The sequence below is a fragment of the Mus caroli genome, chromosome 7 (genome assembly GCF_900094665.2).
Source record: "Mus caroli chromosome 7, CAROLI_EIJ_v1.1, whole genome shotgun sequence".
Classification (NCBI taxonomy): domain Eukaryota; kingdom Metazoa; phylum Chordata; class Mammalia; order Rodentia; family Muridae; genus Mus; species Mus caroli.
In genome coordinates this window covers 76731663-76744322 of record NC_034576.1, presented here as the reverse complement: position 1 = coordinate 76744322, position 12660 = coordinate 76731663, and positions in this window count along the sequence as shown.

Sequence of the window (12660 nt, the reverse complement as noted above, 5' to 3'; positions counted from 1 at the left end):
CTCACTTTGTAGACCAGGCTGGCCTCGAACTCAGAAATCCGCCTGCCTCTGCCTCCCGAGTGCTGGGATTAAAGGCGTGCGCCACCATGCCCGGCCAGATCATTCTTATGTCATTAAAACTTCTTTTATTCTGCATAGTTGTAGTAAGGCCAGAGGGAGACAGGTCATGTGCAACTATACTTTGAGTGGAGGCTTGCAGTAGCTGCAGCAGAGGAGTTCAATACTTTACTCCGTTTTATTGAACAGAGCAGTCATTCTAGCTGCTTTTGTCAACTTGGCCCTTGTCTAGAAGTGTCTCTGGGAAGAAGGCCTAAATGGCAACCAAGGGATCTCTGTCTTCAACTCGCCTGTCCCACTCACTGTCTGTCCAGATTTGATTTTGTGAAAGGAACTTCCTGTGTAGTCTATAAAATTCTGAAATATAATAGCAAAAAATTGAATCAAAGGATAGTCTGGGTGGGAATGTAAACCAAGAAAGAAAATAGAAAGGAGAGCATTCTGTTGGACACGTCTGTTTCCTGTCTCCCCACAGCCATATAGCCAGACTACTCTATCAAACTCCAGCCAGGTTCCTCCTACTCTTATTCCAAAGAAGATGCCATGGGGCCCATGCAAGAGAATTTCCTTCTGCTGTCTCAGTAGTGTGCTGCAGCTACCAGGGATCTAAGAGCTCTCTTTAGATGCATAACCAGACTGACTTCTGGGGAGAGACTCTCTCAGCTGCAGGAACAATCTTAGATAGGAGGAATGAGAAGTGGGGCTTTCAAACTCGTGTTTGCTACCCATAGCAAGGTAACACATGTCTCTGAATAGGAACCCCAGGTCCTTCTGGGTTTCCAGCCTCATTTAACCCTCACAGAAAATCCACCAGAATGTACTATATAGGCAGAGCATTTAGTTCCCGCACACTCATACTGCTGTATCTCTTGTTAAGATATTGAAATGTTTCCATGAGAGCTGGTAGATAGCTTCTGCCCTAAATGTCCTAGCCCTCACTTCCCTGGTCCTAGCAAATAAAAGGTCACTCACTCTATGGAGCTTCTAGCAATCACGTGTTCTTCGTGTCTGGTTGTTGTAAAACATTGTGAGGGCAGAAGAGAAGAATCACTGAGTTAAGCATCTGCTTCACAAATGTGAAGACCTGAGTTCAGAGCCCACGAATCCACTTAAATCCTGATGCAGTGGTGTGTGCCTAGAATCCCAGCGCTCCTACGCTCAAGTGGCAGTAGAGGCAGGAGAACACACTGAAGTTTGGAGCCAGCTGGCCTGTCTTTCACAGCTGCAAACAGTGTGTGACCCTGTGTAAAACAAAGCAAAAGGTGATGGATGACCAACAATGAACTTGTCCTCTGACCTCCACACCTCGTGGCACTCATGTGTATACACTCACATATATGAAAAGGTGCCCAGTACATAGATCGTAAACATATGCAAACAAATTAAAAATAAGCTTCTTCAAATATTGTCTATTTTTGTTTCATTTGTTTTGTTTTGAGACAAGTTTTCATTTTATAACCATGCTGGCCTGTAACTTGCTATTTACCCCAGGCTAGACTTGAGCACATGATCCGTCTGTCATGACCTCCCAGGTTCGAGGATCACAAGTAACAGTGCCACCAGACCTTGTTGAATATTATCTGTGAGAAAACACACACACACACATACACACACAAACACACACACACACACACACACATATACAAACATACTACATGATTATATAGATAAAGGGTAGATTATAAAATTTGGTTCCTTATCCAGATTAATAATGGGTAGATAAAAAAACATAGTGATATGGAATTCACAGAATAATGTTATTTTAATTAAAAAATAGATTTTTTTCTCTCATATGATACATTCCCAACCACAGTTCCCCACCTCGATTCCTCATAGTTTCCCCCACCTGCTATCTTCTCTAAATCTACTCCTCTTAATTTCTTCTTCAGTAAAGAGACAACAGCTAAATTGGACAAAACAAGATACAATTAGACAAGGCAACAGCCCTCATATGGAGCTGGACAAGGCAATTCAATGGAAGCAAAGGGTCTCAAGAGCAGGCCAAGGAGTCAGAGATACTCCCACTTCCACAGTTAGGAGTCTCACAAAAACACCAAGTCAACAGCTTAACATATGTGCAGAGGACCTAGTACAGATTCGTGCAGGTCTCGTACTGACTGTCTCAGTCTCTGTGAGCCTCATTAGTTGATTCAATGGGCCATGTTTGCCTGGTGTTCTCCATCTCATCTTCCTTGGGGAGCCCTGATTTCCAAGGGAAGGAACCCAATGGAGACTCACACTTAAGACACTTTCTTCAAATGATGTCTGGATGTGGGTCTTTGTACTCACTCCCATCTGCTGCTATAGGAAGTCTCTCTGATAACAGCTGGGTATATTCCTAATGATGTTCTGCTATGAGTATAGAAGAATATCATTAGGAATCATTTCATTGTTTTTTTTTTTTCTTTAGACCAGTCATGTTTCATTCTACCCTTAGTCTTTGGGCTATTTGTTTTTCCATATGAAGTTGGGAACTGTTCTCTCAAACTGTATAAAGAAATTGGAATTTCCTGGGGGCTGTGTTGAATCCTCAAGTTGATTGCTTTTTAGGATGGCCATTTTTACTATATTCATCCTATTGATTCATGAACACGGGAGATCTTTCCATCTTCTGATATCTTTAATTTTTTTCTCCAAAGACTTGATGATTTATCACACCGATCTTTTACTTGCTTGGTTAGAGTTTCTCCAAGATATTTTCTATAATTTGAGGCTACTGTGAAGAGTACACAAGAGAATATCATTTAGCTGTATAAAGGAATGACTGCCTCCTCCTGCTGCAACACAGGCAGACCTTGAGAATATTATGTTAGAGAAAGAAGAGAGATATAAAATTTCACATTCACAAACCTCCTTTTATATTAGCCATTTATACAGTATTAGCCAGGATCCAAGAGACCATGGACTTGGGGTATAAATATAGAAGGAAGTAAAACATAGGGGTCTAGCATTTCTTTTTGTAAATAATAAACTATTCTAAGGTTTTGGATGAGGTGCGTACAATTATGCAAACTATATACTAAAAAGTATTAATTTATTTTATTCTATTTATTTGTGTGTGTATGAATTTGTGTGCACATATGTGCCTACATGTAGTTATGTGTACTACATGCATGCAAATTCCTACAGGGGCCAGAAGAGGGTATCAGATCCCATGGAACTAGAGTTACAGGCAGTTGTAAGTCATAAGATGTAGGTACCAAGAACCAAACTAAGGCTCTCTACAAGAACAGTGTATTAGTTAGGGTTTTACTGCTGTGAACAGACACCATGACCAAGGCAAGTCTTAATAAAACAACATTTAATTGGGGCTGGCTTACAGATTCAGAGGTTAAGTCCATTATCATCAAGGTGGGAGCATGGCAGTATCCAGGCAGGCATGGCACAGGTAGAGCTGAGAGTTCTACGTCTTCATCCAAAGGCTGCTAGTGGAAGACTGACTTCCAGGCAACTAGGGTGAGGGTCTTATACCCACACCCACAGTGACACACCCATTCCAACCAGGTCACACCTATTCCAACAAGGCCACACCTTCAGATGGTGCCACTCCCTGGTCCAAGGATATACAAACCATCACAAACAGTAAGTGCTCTTAACCACTGAGCCACATCTTCAGCCCCTGAATTATATGTTTAAATAACTGAGTTGATTGATATATGTATTAAAACTGTTTTTACAAAGGCTTTAGGCTCAAATTTCCACAAATCCTTACAAAGCTTAAAATTGTAAATACATGCATATGGACCATTGATGACCATATTATGAACACTGTACAGACTGAGACAATGAGTTTTTGTAGGATACGATGAAAAATAACAGAAAACTTCATATTTCCATATGGCACACTCATGGATTGCTTTTTGGAGAGCCCAGCTTTAGCAATAGCAACTGAGATTCAGGGAATCTGCAGAGCCTTCCCTCCCACACAGCCTTTGTTTTTTCTAGTTGGTCATGAAGATTCAAGGACCCTTCAGAGGTCAAGGGAGGCTAGTATGGGATGTTTCCTTTTTGGTGCTCCAGATCTACTGGAAAAATCAGAAATGCCAAGAAGGGGTGAACATATCAAGAAATATTTTAGCTGTTTGCATTTTTTAAATTAAGGCTTTTGACATAAAAACCAGAATGTAAGGTAATTGTGGTGTTCACATGATAATTAGGGTTTTCCTAGTAAAAAATTAATTCAAAGCACAATGAGGCAGTCTGGTGCAGAAAGGGAGAACAATAGGAAGGTTGTGCGCTACTAGCAGTCATTCTGTAATGTGGCATATTCAGTCACCAACAACAGAAGCTGAGAAGTGAAGGACACTGGAGAATGGAGGTGGGTGGCACCAGTTTGACTGGGAGGAAGACCCTCACCTCCTCTCCTGGAGGCAAGGCAAAGCATCTCATTAATTCACAGCTGGGAGCATCCTTCCCAACAAAGGTTGGTATTAAAATAAGATTTTTTTTTCTCTTTTATGTACAGCACAGAAGCAATGAGGAGAGAGAAGGGGGCAGGGGAGGGGGAAGCCTGTGAGAGTCTCTTCTTACTTTCTCCTTTGCTCCAAAGCCAGAGAGCTCTAGAGACAGGCAGGGTTCAAAGTCTCCCTCAGGTCTCAGTCCTTGGAAATTGAGTCCCTTCTTCATTTGGAGCTGCCCACCAGTTGCTATGGTAACATAACATCTGCTCCCCAACTCTGCTCCAGTGGTCACCAGATCTGGCATCTGCCAAGCTACTGCTAGTTCTGCATCTTGCCTCCTGTGTTACTCCCCTCCCCAAGGATCATATCACACTTTTCCAGCAGAGTGAACATCTATTCAGAGAGCAGGTTACAGAGAGAAGAGAGGTTAAATCTGTGTGTGCTGCAATCCTGAGGAGGCAGGCACGCTCTTGCATGCAGAGACATTAATTCATCCAGTCTCTGGATTGATGCTCTGCTTGTGATGATCTCCAATCCTCCAGCAAGCCAACCCTCCAGATCTCATTCATTAGCATTTATTTTTTTGAGGGCCACACATTATTTATTAAAAACTTCATAAGCAATTTAAAACACACAAATTCCATTCTCCTCTCCCTTGTTTTCTCATTTGAATACATTTCAAGCTTAATTGCTTGCCTGTCTTTCTTTCTATTCGCCAATTATTTTTGAAACTGAACAGAATAGAATATAAATACAGGTTTCCTTGCCTACCACTTTCTCTCATTGCTCCTAGTAGCATCGTTATTCCTACTTCCCTCTTTAGAAATCCCAATTTGGCATGCTTTCGCTGATGCTTACAATCCTTTCTGGTCTCTAAGGAATTGGGAGGTGGCAAAGGGCAGCAGAAAGAATACAAACTCCAAAGCCACATGAACTCAGAGATGACATTCTATCAGGAGTGACCAGACTTTTCTACTATTGGTACTAAAAGCCTCACAACCCCTGAATCTCGGATAAACTGGCATGGCTGGTTGCTTTCTTTCTTCCCTGCTATTCCATCTACTTGCAGTGTTCATGGGAAACCTTCTTTGCATTCCTAAAACACACATTTTCCTAATTTATCAAATAATAACAAGGTGCTCACCCAAATATTGTAATGAGGTTTAAATATGATGGTTAAATATCTAGTTCTTGGGCCAGTGAGATGCTTCGGTGGGCAAGAATATTTGCCACTAAGCCTGACAACCCAGGTTCAGTCTCTGGAACCCACATGAAGGTGGGAAGAGAAGCAGTTCCACAAAGCTGTCCTCTGACCTCCACACGTGCAGCACAACATACATGGGCACATGTACACACACATAAATAAGTGAAAGACTCAAGCATCGAATGCTTCATCCAAATCTCCTGCAGACAGACACCATGAGCAGCCTTTCAAAATTCATGGGATTAAGTTTCTATCACTCATTGAACATATAATGGGGAAAGCAATGCTCTTATGTGTGGAGCATACAGGTGGGAACAGGATAGGATTGGCTGGGCAACATGAAAAGCAGACCTTACTACCTGGTGTGTAAGTGGAGATTTTCCTGTGAATACCTGCAAGGTGCCAGCCTGCTGGGGGTCATCCGGTCATTGTGCTGGGCTAGAATTCAAAGCCAAGGACATCACACTCTCCTGGACACATTCTCCTTTTTCCTCTCTGGTGGCAATTAGTTTCTAATAGCAACTGCACTCCTAAAATTTCCAGCGTTATTCGGGCTAGAAAACACTTTGATTCTGAACATCATTAGGACAAACCAAAACAAAAACCCTTGGTTCTCAAGAGACCTTGAGAACTGGGTTATAATAGCCACCGGCTTCCCAAGCTGCTTAAAATCTCTCTTTATTGTTAGCATTTTTCATGGAAAGCTTTCTAAAAGATAATGTGCACTTCTGTGCCTTCTTTTCTTTAAATTATACCTTTTATTTTGATAGAGTTATACATTCACGTGGGGTTGTAGGAAACAGCAGAAGTCCCATGTAGCACTTACTTAGTGTCCCCAGGGGTCACATTTTACAAAGCTGAGTTGAGTATCACAACAGGGTATCAGCATCAGCACGTCAGATCTGGAATACTTTCGTGACCACAATGTCCCTCCTGTTCACATAGCTACCCCACTCTCTTCCTCTGTTTTCATGCTACCCTTAAGTCCTGGCCACCAGAACTCCTTCCTGTTTATCATTTTATCATTTCATAAAAGTTATAGAAGTGGCCCTCTCAGTGTACAACACTTGAGGATTTTTTTGGCCTCAGGAGAGTTGTCTGGGGTCCTAGCAAGAACTCTGAGTACACCCACAGTTCACTTGTTTTCTCTGTTGAACACAGGGTATGAATGGATCATGGTTTACGGATTAAATTCAACATGACTGCAGCTATGCTGAGCTGTAACCACTGTGATTGCCTCCCCCCTTCCTCCCCCTCCGAGGAACTCTGGCCAGTTATTTCTCCTGCCTGAGACTGAAGTGGACACAGATGATGGGCGGATGCAGATCAAAAGACTGATGATCTGTGGCCTTGTAACTTTCTAACAATGCTGGATGCTGAAGCTGGTGGCTTTTGGAGACTTGAGAAGCTCTTACTTATTCTGTGGCTGATAACAGTTGGCTTCTTTTATTCTATAACTCTCTATGCTTTAATTTACTACTTAACTCTATCTTACTGTTCTGTGATAAAAATGTAACTTCTTCTTATTGTTCTGTGCTTCATTAAGCACTGGGGACTTAACTCTTATTGCTCTGTGCTAAAATCTTAACTCTTTATTACTGTTCTATGCTTCATTAAGTACTGAGGAAACCTATTATTTACTTTATAAATCTCTGTGCCTGATTACCGCTAGAAAACTTAACTCTCATGTTATAATTCTCTGTACTTGATTAAATGTTAAAAAACTTAACTCTTACCTCAGTTCTTTCTCTTAAGTCCAAGATGTCAGATGTCTTAACTTCTAATGCCAGAAGCTACAGGTCTCTGGCAAATTAATACCCTATCATTAAACATAGGTGGGTTAAGTGAAGTGATTCTTTGATCTTTACCCTGCAGGTCCCTATCAGCCCTGGCTCAAGGCTGGGAGTTCACTAATTCCCTGTCAGTTAGTGAAAATAAGCTCTCAGAATGAAGCACTTTTACACATACCAATATGCATAGAAACACATAGACATTCCTACACACATTCATGTCAGAACTAACTACCTGTCTCACCCACTTGCATACTTACACATACATACCTATACTCACATATGGCTTATGGAGCACACCCAAGCACCAGTGCAGAAAGAACTCACTCAATTTGGATGAAAAAATAAGCTTCAACTTTTATGGCAAAGTGAAAGAGAAAGCTTCTAGCTTTCTACTGCTAAATCCAAGTCTGTTGGGAAAAAAAATCCCTATCCTTGTCTGTAAAACGAAGCCTATTCTATTCTGTTTCGTGATGAGAAGAAGCCTGCCTGCTCTCTGTTCTCCCTGCTTCCCTCTCTTCTTTGTCTCTCCTCATCTGCGTAGTTCCTCGTCTCTAGTTTGCTTCTACTCTCCTTCTGTCTAGTCTTCTTCTGCTTTCTTCTACTGTCATTGTTCCTTGTTTTAGTACTTTTCCAGGACACATGATCACATGGTATTCCAATGATCAAAAGTTCCCAAGTTTAAACATAAATTCAAATAATAAATTGAATGAGAAGTTTACAACAGAGATATTTGCTTGTGTTTTCATTTAAGACTAGTTATCTACATCGACATTCGTTATCTGCTCCACAGGTTCATTTAGAGTCTATACTATAACTCTTATGTCTAAGCTAACATTGAAGTTTTTGTATAGATAAACCTAGTCAATATTTTATCTTCTGTTCTTGTGGCTACAATAAATTACTCCCCTTTTTAATAGCCTTTAGTTCATTGTTTTATAGCCTAGAGGAATTTGTTCCTAAATCGTAAATCTGTATCAATGCCTGCTTTCTATCTCAGCACAATTAACTCCTGACATGTGAAAACTGGCAGAGTTGTATTTGTAGTTTTCATATCACAGAAGACTCTAATTGCAGTACTTCTTGTAAAAGGCTTAAAAATTACTAGTATAATTTTAGGAATTCTCATAGAATCATCATTAGGAATAAAGAAATCATTTTTTTTGTTTGTATAGTATCACTATAAGACAGTACATCTTTGTTAATCTGCAGAAAATCTGCCCAATAGGATGGGCTGATGCCCGGGGATTGTTAGATTAACTTAATAATGACAGGAAAGACAAAAAATTAAAAAAATTAAAAATTTAAAAGGAAAGGCATATCAATAGCAGGAATCAGATTTGTCCCTCAGGCCCTCCAAGGGCTCATTCATTGCAGTTCCACAGTGAACCATCTCTGGATAGCCTTTAGCCGCTCCTAGATGGCTCCTGACATTTTTCCTCACAGTTGCCCAGTAAACCAGAGTCAGACAAAAGGATTTAGTGATATCTTGACAACTTCCCATTATTTCCAGGAATATAAGAATGCACATTACTAAACAAAGAACATTTCATTTAGGGTGAAATCACTTTCATCTTGATCTATAGATGTATGTGCCTCTCCTCCTGACCTGACTGCTGCCAGGACCATGCTCTGAACAGAAGATCTCCCAATAATTTCCATTCTGTGGAATCCTAGCTTGGCTGCTTCTCTCTCTCTCTCTCTCTCTCTCTCTCTCTCTCTCTCTCTCTCTCTCTCTCTCTTTCTCTCTCTCTTTCTCTCTTCAGCTTTTGGTATCTTAAGGTTTTCTTATTGGTTCTAGGATGTTCTTTCCATAGGCATAATTTGTTTAACCATTCACCCACCTTAGGGCAAGCATTTAATTTGTTTTCAATTTGTACTATTACTATAATTACAGAGGTTATAAAAAATTTCATGTATGTGGATAAAAAAGTGGAAAGAAGACACTCACAGGAAGACTTTCATCCTATGTTTGGGAACTTTGGAAATTAGTGTTGTTTAAATGTCTAAAGCAATCCAGAGACTAAACAATTCCTGCCACCATCTCAACAACATGTTTGCAAAGGCATCAAAATACATATCAAAATGTATATAGAATCTACAAGACTTCAAACAGCAAAACTGAGAACTCATGAAAAACAAGAAAAAGAGATCCCATATTTAATTTCAAAATATGTACTGCAAAACTATAATAATCAAATAAAATCAAATAAGTGTGGTTCTAGCAAACAGGCTAGTAGATCTATGGAACAGAATAGAGCTCATAAAAATCTTGAATATTCTGTCAAATGATTTTGTATGTATATGTGAAATGTATATACATGTTTGTATGTCAGGGTACATGTTGTGGGGGTTTACATGTGCACATATGCCTATACATGTGGAAGCCAGAGGTTGTCTTCCTTAATCTATCTATCTCTCTCTCTCTCTCTCTCTCTCTCTCTCTCTCTCTCTCTCTCTCCCTCCCTCTCTCCCTCTCTCGCTGTGTGTGTGTGTCACTCTCATATACTTTGAGGCAGGGTCTCTCCCAGAATTCACTGGTAAAGCTAGTCTATTTAACTGGCTGGCTCTGGGCATCCTGTCTCTGTCTACTATGTATGATGAAATTATGAACAGGCCACCATACATACCCAGCAATTTTATAGGTGCTGTGGATCTGATTTTCATACTAGTGTGCAAATGCTTCATCTACCAACCCATATCTCCAGGACTATGAGTCAAATGATTTTTGGTAAGAGTGACAAGATCACTAAACAGAGAAAGAAATCTTTAAAGCAAAACAACAACAACAAACTAGCATTGTTGGGGATGTAGAGCTTGTTCAGCAGTTAAGGGTACTAGCTGCTCTTGCAGAAAACCTGGGTTCCATTCACAGCACCTACATGGTGGCTTACAATTCTCTTTAATTCCAGGGTACTCAAATGCCTCCTTCTGGTGTCTGTGGACATCAGGCATGAATGCAGTATACTGATATATATCAGCAAAACATTCACATACATAAAATAAAAATAAATAATTTAGAAAGTAATACCCATATGCAAAAATGAAGCTAGACTTTCACATCACATTTAAGAATGAACTCAAACTGTGTCAAAGACCAAAAGGGATTAGCTGAAACTATAAAGGCCCTGGGAGAAAAGAGTTGGATCTTTGAGTTTGAGGCCAGTCTGGTCTACTAAGCAAGTTCCAGGACAGCCAAAGCTACACAGAGAAACCCTGACAAGATGTAAAGGAAGAAAGAAAGAAAGAAAGAAAGAAAGAAAGAAAGAAAGAAAGAAAGAAAGAAAGAAAGAAAGAAAGAAAGAAAGAAAGAAAGAAAGAGAAGAGAAGAGAAGAGAAGAGAAGAGAAGAGAAGAGAAGAGAAGAGAAGAGAAGAGAAGAGAAGAGAAGAGAACCTTCCATATATAAAATGTCAGAGTTCTTTCTTGCTCACACTACCAACAGTCCATGTAATAAAAATAGACATGTTCTGATGCATGTTGTCCAGAAACATGATGATTTGTGAGATGGAACAATCACAGAGGGAACAATGCATGATTCCACTTATATCTGGGCTACTTCAAAATTTAAAGATTCTGAGCATCAAAACATGATCAATAAATGGAAGGGCAACACTTGAGATGGGAGAAAAACATTGCAAGTATAGTAAAATAAAGAACTAATATGAAGAATATGTAAAGAATTCCTACATCTGAAAAGCAATGAACAAATAACATGATTCATGAATGGGCAAAAGGACTTGATTTTCATTTCTGCAAAGAAGACACATAAATAGCAAAGACAAGATGCGCAATATCAGTAATTATTAAAAGAATGAAAATCAGTCACAAGGAGCTACAACTGCATATCCATCAGGAAGTCATTGTTTTAAAAATGTGATTATAAGGGTGTTATATTAGTCTGTCTTCTATTACTATAACAAAATACTTTGGGCTGAGTAATGTATACAGAAAAGAGATATGTTTATTTAGTTCAGTTTTAGACACTAAAAATCCAAGAAGTATGGCATCAGCTCTCACAAGCGCCCTCCTGTCTATCTCACATCACAGCATATAGCATCCTGGATGGATTGTGTATGAAAGGGAGAAGTGTTATTTGTGAAATAATACTCCAAACCTAAGCATGGGAGCAAACTCTACAATTTAACACTCAGAAGGCCAAGGCTGGACCAGCATAGTAGGTTTGAGGCCAGCCTGGGCTACATGGTTAGATCTTGTCCCAGAGAGGAAGGAGGAAAGGAATAAGAGAAATAATGAGAACAAAGAACAAGAAGAGGAAGACATGAAGGAGGAATAGGAGAAGAAAGAGGAGGAGGAGGAGAGATGAGAAGGTAGGAGTAGTAATGAGTGATGTGGAGGCCACCACCTCTCCTCTCCCTGCCCCCACCTCCTACCTACAGTGATAAATGGCAAGTTTTGCTTTTAAATATATGTAATTAATATATATCATACATTTAATGTATACAAAGACAATTTAACATTGCTTTCTTACAATATTGACTCTGATGATCACTAGGCTGCACTTCTCATAAGGTTCTACAACCAACACTATCAACACTGTGAGCCAAGAGTCTAGCACATGAGCCTCTTGGGGAAACAGTCATGGCCAAATCACAGGAGATATGTAGAGCAGGACACTCTGGTGATGCCAGGTTGAGATATAATATCACACAGATCCTACAGTAAACAGTTTGGTGGCCCCCTCAAAAAACTAAAACTGGATTATCACATGAGCAGATAAGTCCCCTACCATGCACATATTCAAAAATGCTGGCTCATTTCACTTAATATGGATATTCTCAAAACTCATCCCTATGGGAAAGTCACTGTGAAGAACTTGCTGAGAAATATCTGCCAGCCAAGTTCCTACTTCTAGGGAGAAAAATATTAGAAAATGCATTTCTTTCCTTTTTACCTAGGAATGTTACATTGCAAGCAACCATCTCATTTTAGTACCATGGTTTACCTGACTTGGCTCATATCTCTCAAAATAGCTACAAAAACTCAGTCCTTGATCTGTATAATGTCCCAATGAAGTTTTTCCAACTTGGCTGTAGCGATTTCTAATACTAAAATATAATTTCAAATAAAAAAAATGATGTTAAAGTTTTCTCCACCTTCCAACTATATTTTACATGAGCTTATTAATAGTTCATACCCAAGAATGAATTCTTTTCACTCTAAAAGCAAAGTGTTCTGGACACCTTTTA